This window comes from Epinephelus lanceolatus, chromosome 9, assembly GCF_041903045.1.
Source record: "Epinephelus lanceolatus isolate andai-2023 chromosome 9, ASM4190304v1, whole genome shotgun sequence".
NCBI lineage: Eukaryota > Metazoa > Chordata > Actinopteri > Perciformes > Serranidae > Epinephelus > Epinephelus lanceolatus.
The window spans coordinates 12,145,644-12,152,123 of NC_135742.1; positions in this window are offsets into that span (position 1 = coordinate 12,145,644).

Genomic DNA, 6,480 nt, shown 5'->3' on the forward strand with positions numbered 1-6,480 from the left:
TGCACTGAAGACCCTCATTATCACTTCCATGTGCACAATATCACAAGACTGGGCAGTGTATTTTTTGGATTTGCATCCTGCTAAACTGATCTTAGTTTAAGGGAAATTTAAGCAAACTTAGTATTTGTATCTACTAATGTTAACTGTTTATTGTCTATTTATCTGTCTATTTATGCATTTTAAATAATTTTATTTTATGTCTATTTTAATACCACTGTGTTGTTGTCGATGAAGGGAAGTGTGGTTGTTGTTTTTTGTGTTTTATGAGCTGCTGGACAGCTGAATTTCCCTTCGGGGATGAATCAGGTAGTTCTTTCTATTCTTCTTCTGTTCTATTCTATATGAAAGATTAAATATTTCTTGACTCAACAGTGTAATTCGAAATAAAACAAGCAACACTTTGCCTGGGTATAGTATTACTTATGACTGTAAGTAATAACAGTGGAGACTGCGCCAATCTCTCCCTTGTCACTAATCAAACTCACCTTTTCAAAAGTGCTTTTAATGTGTGATTAATGTTATATATTTTAAGTGTGATCTGTTTTTGTGATCATTTTAACTCAGGTAAAGTGTCTTTGAGTACCATGAAAAGCCCTCTCCAGATAAAATGCATCATCGTTCTTCTTCTTCTTATTATTATTATTAGAGTATAATAATCCATAAACACATATTGACACTACAATCTGTTCCACAAGCTCCATTTAATAGCTGTTCTGGAGCTTTTGATAATATCACACAATCTCTCCTAGCAGATTGTAGTGGAACTGTAGATGTTGTCCAAGTTAGCTTAAAGGAACAGCTCACCCCAAAATAAAAAAAAAACTATTTTTTTTCTCTTACTCTTATTTATTTATTTTTTTTATTTATTTGTTTATTTGAAGGGACAGAGCATATTAATAGACAAATCTGTAAATATGCCAGATTTAGCCAAAGGTTAATTTTCATCCATTGTCCCTGGCCAGGTGTTACAAAGGCTCCCTGAAATAAAACAAAGTAGAACTATGTTGAGGGAACAAACATCAGTCTTATCTTAAAGCACCAATCAATAAATTACAACTAATTAAAATTGATTAGTGTGTGAACAACAAGTAATAATGACATTGCTAAAATTACATACAATTGACAACAAGACAACATAAGACAGCCTTACAATTAATACAGAACACAAGGGACAATACGAACTTCACAGCAAGCAAATAAACATGCAAGCAAGAAAGCAGTTAAAAAACATGTATGCAAGACAATACGTAGTTAAGACATAAGCAAGCCAACCCTCCACGCAGCATGCTGGTTAGACATCAGTCAGAACCAGAGTGACTAGCCCAGAGTGCATACAAAACAACACTTATGCACGAACAGGGTACAACATGAAAGATATTTCACATTGGACAAGCCATACATAGAACAGGACATAGGGACCAAATAACCAACTGATATTAACACCTGTAGTGCTCTTTATCAGTCTAGACCAGTGGTTCCCAACTGGTGGGTCACAAGTGACTCACAAACAAACAAGTTTGTAAAAAAAAAATAAAAATAAAAATAAAAACACTTTATTTTTAAGTACAGTGAATTTCCGGCACAGAGCTTTTACTTTGAAGTGCTGTTTCCTGCTGTAGAGTGAGTGACAAATGGTTTAGAGAGAACACAGTTCCTACATGAAACTGCTCACAACAAGGTCTGTGGATTATCTTGAGTAACCAAGTTATGATTTCTGGAAAGAGACATTGCTGTTGAGTTTTTCAAATATATTTTCTTCATGCTCTGAGCACCACCAGCTGAGTGCCATCTCGTTCTAGTATATTGCAGAGAAGGCAGACATCTCTACAGCCGATATCTCAAACACTTGGCAACTCAGACTGAAACAATCTAGATTGTTCAATAGCACTACAGATAAGAGGGAAAATATGTGGGCTTTTTTGACTCTTGAGGTGAAATGTCCCTTCAAAGTTCAGATTAAGGTCATCCTTGACCTTGTTGGTTTATAGCATGAAGGAGAAGTTGTAAAGAAGGAACTTTCAATTTCAACATCGAGTACTTTGAAATCTGCCATATTGCATATGCAACTCAGAAAATGTATTAATTTGTCTAAAGTATGTGAGTGAGAGGGAGCTGCATCCACTTGTCTTTAACATTACAGGCAGCATTTTCCTACTGACAATTCCTCTTTTTTTAATTACACCCACTGGTGTAAACACACCTGCAGTGTCCAACAGTCCGTTGCAGGAATAACACATAGTTCCTTGAATATCTGATTTGTAGTTTCTGAGAATGTGGAGGAAAAGACACAAAAACAAAACGGCCTTCTTTTAAAAATGAACTAAACGATGCAGTGTTGATTTGCCTGGTTCTGATCTTCAATACCTTCCCACGGAGACATTATCTGAGCCAAACCTATGTGAGATTTTTGCCTGTTGAAGTAATTTCCTGCATACTGTAGCAATTTTAGGACTAGCTTGTCCACATGGAGATAAGTCAAATCTTGACCAAAAACATGTTCTTTTAAAAGCTCACCTCAGCTCTCTCTGAAGATGCAGTTTGTGTTTCTTATTATGTTTTTACAACAAAAGCAGAAAAATTTGTTCACATCAGCTAATACCTGAATTTATAACTCTAATAAAAAACACAATATTGTCATTTCTGATTAAACATCCAGAGCTGATCCGTCTTGCCAGAACAAAAACCACAACAGCAGTGAGAGGTTCTCTTTTCCACATCCTGTCATCTTCAAGGAGGAGACAATATGTGCCATGGTTCATATGCAAACTGTGAGAGTTCAGCGTCTTGTCACTTTGAAACCACACTGTATCCTCTGCCAAGTTTGGTCAGTATGTACAGGGTGTGTTTGTGTGTAGCTGAGAGGCTTTAGGACAAAGAGACAATCCAGCTGGTCCTATATGCTCCCTTTTCCTCAGTTTTCCTCAAAACACACGACAAAAACAACAACAAAAATTCATATAATTTTTTTTTTTTAATTTATTTATTTATTTAGAGTATTTTAATTTTGTAAGTCAATCACCTTACATGTGATAGTTGATGTGTGTGTGCCAGCTGATAATACATCCATGGCTCATTTAGTCTGACTGAAGGCATGATGTGATTAACACTACTGCACATATTTAGTGGGCCACAAAACCCGGAAGTAACCCAGAAACTTAAAACTTTTTTGCCGTATCAAAGACACTAACAAAGCAGCACAGCACATAAAATAACCTAAATTTTAGGATGGATTATGTTGGTAAATATTATCTTTGGTGGGTTGACAACCTTTTTGCCTGGCTTGTTTTAGTGTGGGCATTTTTCTTATTCTTTTTCAATATTCATTTTCTTTTCTGGCAAATAATGCCATTTTTTTTTATCCAACATGGCAACCCTGCAGTAGCTTGAAGGCTACTTGACCAAGCTGGTCAACCACCAGAGGCGTGCTCGCCAGCTTGTAGCTTGTCAGACTGGCTAGGAACAGGAACCTCTGGTATCCTACATAGTATTTATGATCGAGCAACACATTCTTACTCCCAACTCGTTTCATATCGCCACCTGGTCAGTGGACTTTCATGTCTACATATTACACGCTAGGTATCATGGGTGCTTCTGTTGTAGACATTTTGGGACATCGTGTCAATTTACTTCTTTTACATGCATTGTCTCTTTACAAAATACACTTCCATTTGAAATGTACAGTCCCTGCTTGTTAGATGCACAGTCTTTTTCAGGATAAACTTAGATGCATGATAATGTTTATTTCATTGCGCAACAAATGCACATGGTTAGGTTTATAAACAACTTTATGGTTTGGCTCTATATTCAAACAGGAGGTGAACACAGGCCTCCTAGTTGAAAATCCAGTGTTGTTGGAGCCATTACCACCCCGTCCACCCACCCTACAGGGACCTTCCAGGTCCTTGAATTACGCTGTTGTTCGGTGGCATTTCAAACTGTTTAACTGATGCCAGTCTATGGCCTAACATAAAGCCAGAAACAGATGCTTGTTTTCTGTCAGTCTGATGGAGAAATCAGTCACCAAGTGGCAATATTTGACAACTCCAGAATGAGAACGGGTTGGATTGGACACATTTTGAAGCAAAACATATAAGGTTATTGTGTGCCCTTAGTCCCTAGGTACCTCTGTGCCACTGACAATGCGACATTTGCCAGGCAACGGCAGCATACAGAGCTTCAGAAAGCCAGGTATGAGAGTGGGCAGGTAGGTGGGCAGGTGTTAGATCTGTGCAGAGCACCAAAGCAAACATCTAACATACAAGATTCGCTCTATGTTGTTTCCGTGACATGAGAAATACTTTCAAAATACAGGTTAAAGACACAAGAACAGTCAAAATAATGCCATAGCCCCACCTCATGAAGAAGTCATGCCACGCCACTGCTCATGACTATCAGTCCTTGGTTCTTTGTGCTTTGCATTTTTCTGTTGTATTGAAGTTTTACAGTGGAAGCTGCAGGGCATCCATACATCACTCTTAAGTGGATGTTCAGTATACCAACCAACCAACCAACCAACCAACCTCTGCAGCTCCAAACAGCAAACTAACTGTATTTGAATAACATTCTGTTTCCAGACATGATTGATATGAAAAAGAATGAGAGGCATCAGGAACTAATTATCAAATCATCATTTCCCGCCTTACAAGTGCCTGAAAAGGACTCGTATCTGCGCGGGGCTCGTAGACGTGCCGCTGGTTGCCATGGTGCCGTTGGCTCAGGCTGCAGGCCGAGGCTCGCTGCTTCCTACAGCACTCCTGGTAATTGAGATCAGATGCTCCTCTGAGTGAAACCTGGACTGGGAGTAACCTGGAAGCATTTATTTTATGGAGAAGATGTTTAGTTAAGCCATGCTCCCGCTCTAAATGAGCCCTCGGTCCAGCTCGGTGATGAATACGACTGGTGAAAGCACTGAAGGCTGGTTCCTGACTTCTTCCTTCCCCCAGGATCGGGTTACAGATTAGCAGACTTCCTGTCCAGTTGTGGAATAAGCCAACCCAACTGACGGGGAGACTATAGGCGCACAGGCGAGGGCATCATGTGTTATCTCAGAAGGGGTCTCTGACAGAGCCACACAGCGGTGGGTCCTTAAACAGCCGGCCAGGTATCATTTGTAAAACCTGTAAGAAGAAGCAGCTGATTGTAAAGGAGGGCAGACCTCCTCTGGAGTCAGCTGGTGGTCCACTTATAGGCAGTGGTGGAACCTAACATTTTCTCTAGTGCTGTCCTTTGAGGTACTTGAGCTTGAATATTTCCATTTTCTGCTACTTAAACTACTAGTCCACTCAGTTCAGAGGGAAATGTGGTTTTTACTGCGCTATATTTATTTAATAACTTTAGTTACTTACAGATTTATATCAATATTACAAAATATAATCAACAAAAACATTATGATGTAGTGTTATGGATAAAGTTAAGAATTTAATGGCCCCTTGGTGACATAACAGACTTTTATATACTATATGTATACTATGTTTTGATACTGATACTTTTGTACTTTTATTTAAGTGAAATTATTAATGCAGGACTTTAAAAGGAGTATTTACGCTGTGGTTTTGCTACATTTACTTAAAGGGACAGTCCACCACAAAATAAAAAATACATAATTTTCCTCTCACTTGTAGTGCTATTTATTAACCTATACTGATTTGGTGTGAGTTGCCGAGTGTTGGAGATATTGGTCGTAGAGATATCTGCCTTCTCTCCAATATAATTGAACTAGATGGCACTCGGCTTGTGGTGCTCAAAGTGCCAAAAAAATACATTTGAAAAACTCAACAGCAATGTCTCTTTCCAGAAATCATGACCTGGTTACTCAAGATAATTTCTAGACCTTGTTGTGAGCAGTTTCATGTAGGAACTATTTTCTGTCTACTGAACTACACCCACCAACTGTGTCACTGTGCAGAAGGGAGCGTGCATCTACTGCTAGCTCACCTAGCACCACTGAGCTAGCTAACATTACAGGTCAGCCAGGAGGACACCATTAATGTTAACATCTCGTGCTGTCCTGAGCTTGTCATCCATGAGTAGATGCACACTTCCTCCTGCGTCTGTGGATTATCTTGAGCAACCAGGTCATGATTTATGCAAAGAGACATTAGGGTTGAGTTTTTCAAATGCATTGTTTTGGGGGGCGCTTTGAGCACCACAAGCCGAGTGCCATCTGGTTCCAATATATTGGAGAGAAGGCAGACATCTCTATGGCCGATATCTCCAACTCATATAATAACATATTTGATTGAACTGTACCTTTGAGTAAAAGATCTGACTTCTTGCTCCACCGCCCCCCACTGTACTTAAACCTGCGTGAGTCAATATTTTGTGTCTTAACAATGCATCAAATGACTTTGTGTAAGGTGAAAGGTGACTCTCACTGTGACGAACCCACAAAGCATTATCATCTGCAGTCCTGATGTTTATGGAGCTTTTTAGTCACATTCAGTTCATTGTTTGATTGTCCAGCATTTTAAAAAAAGTGTC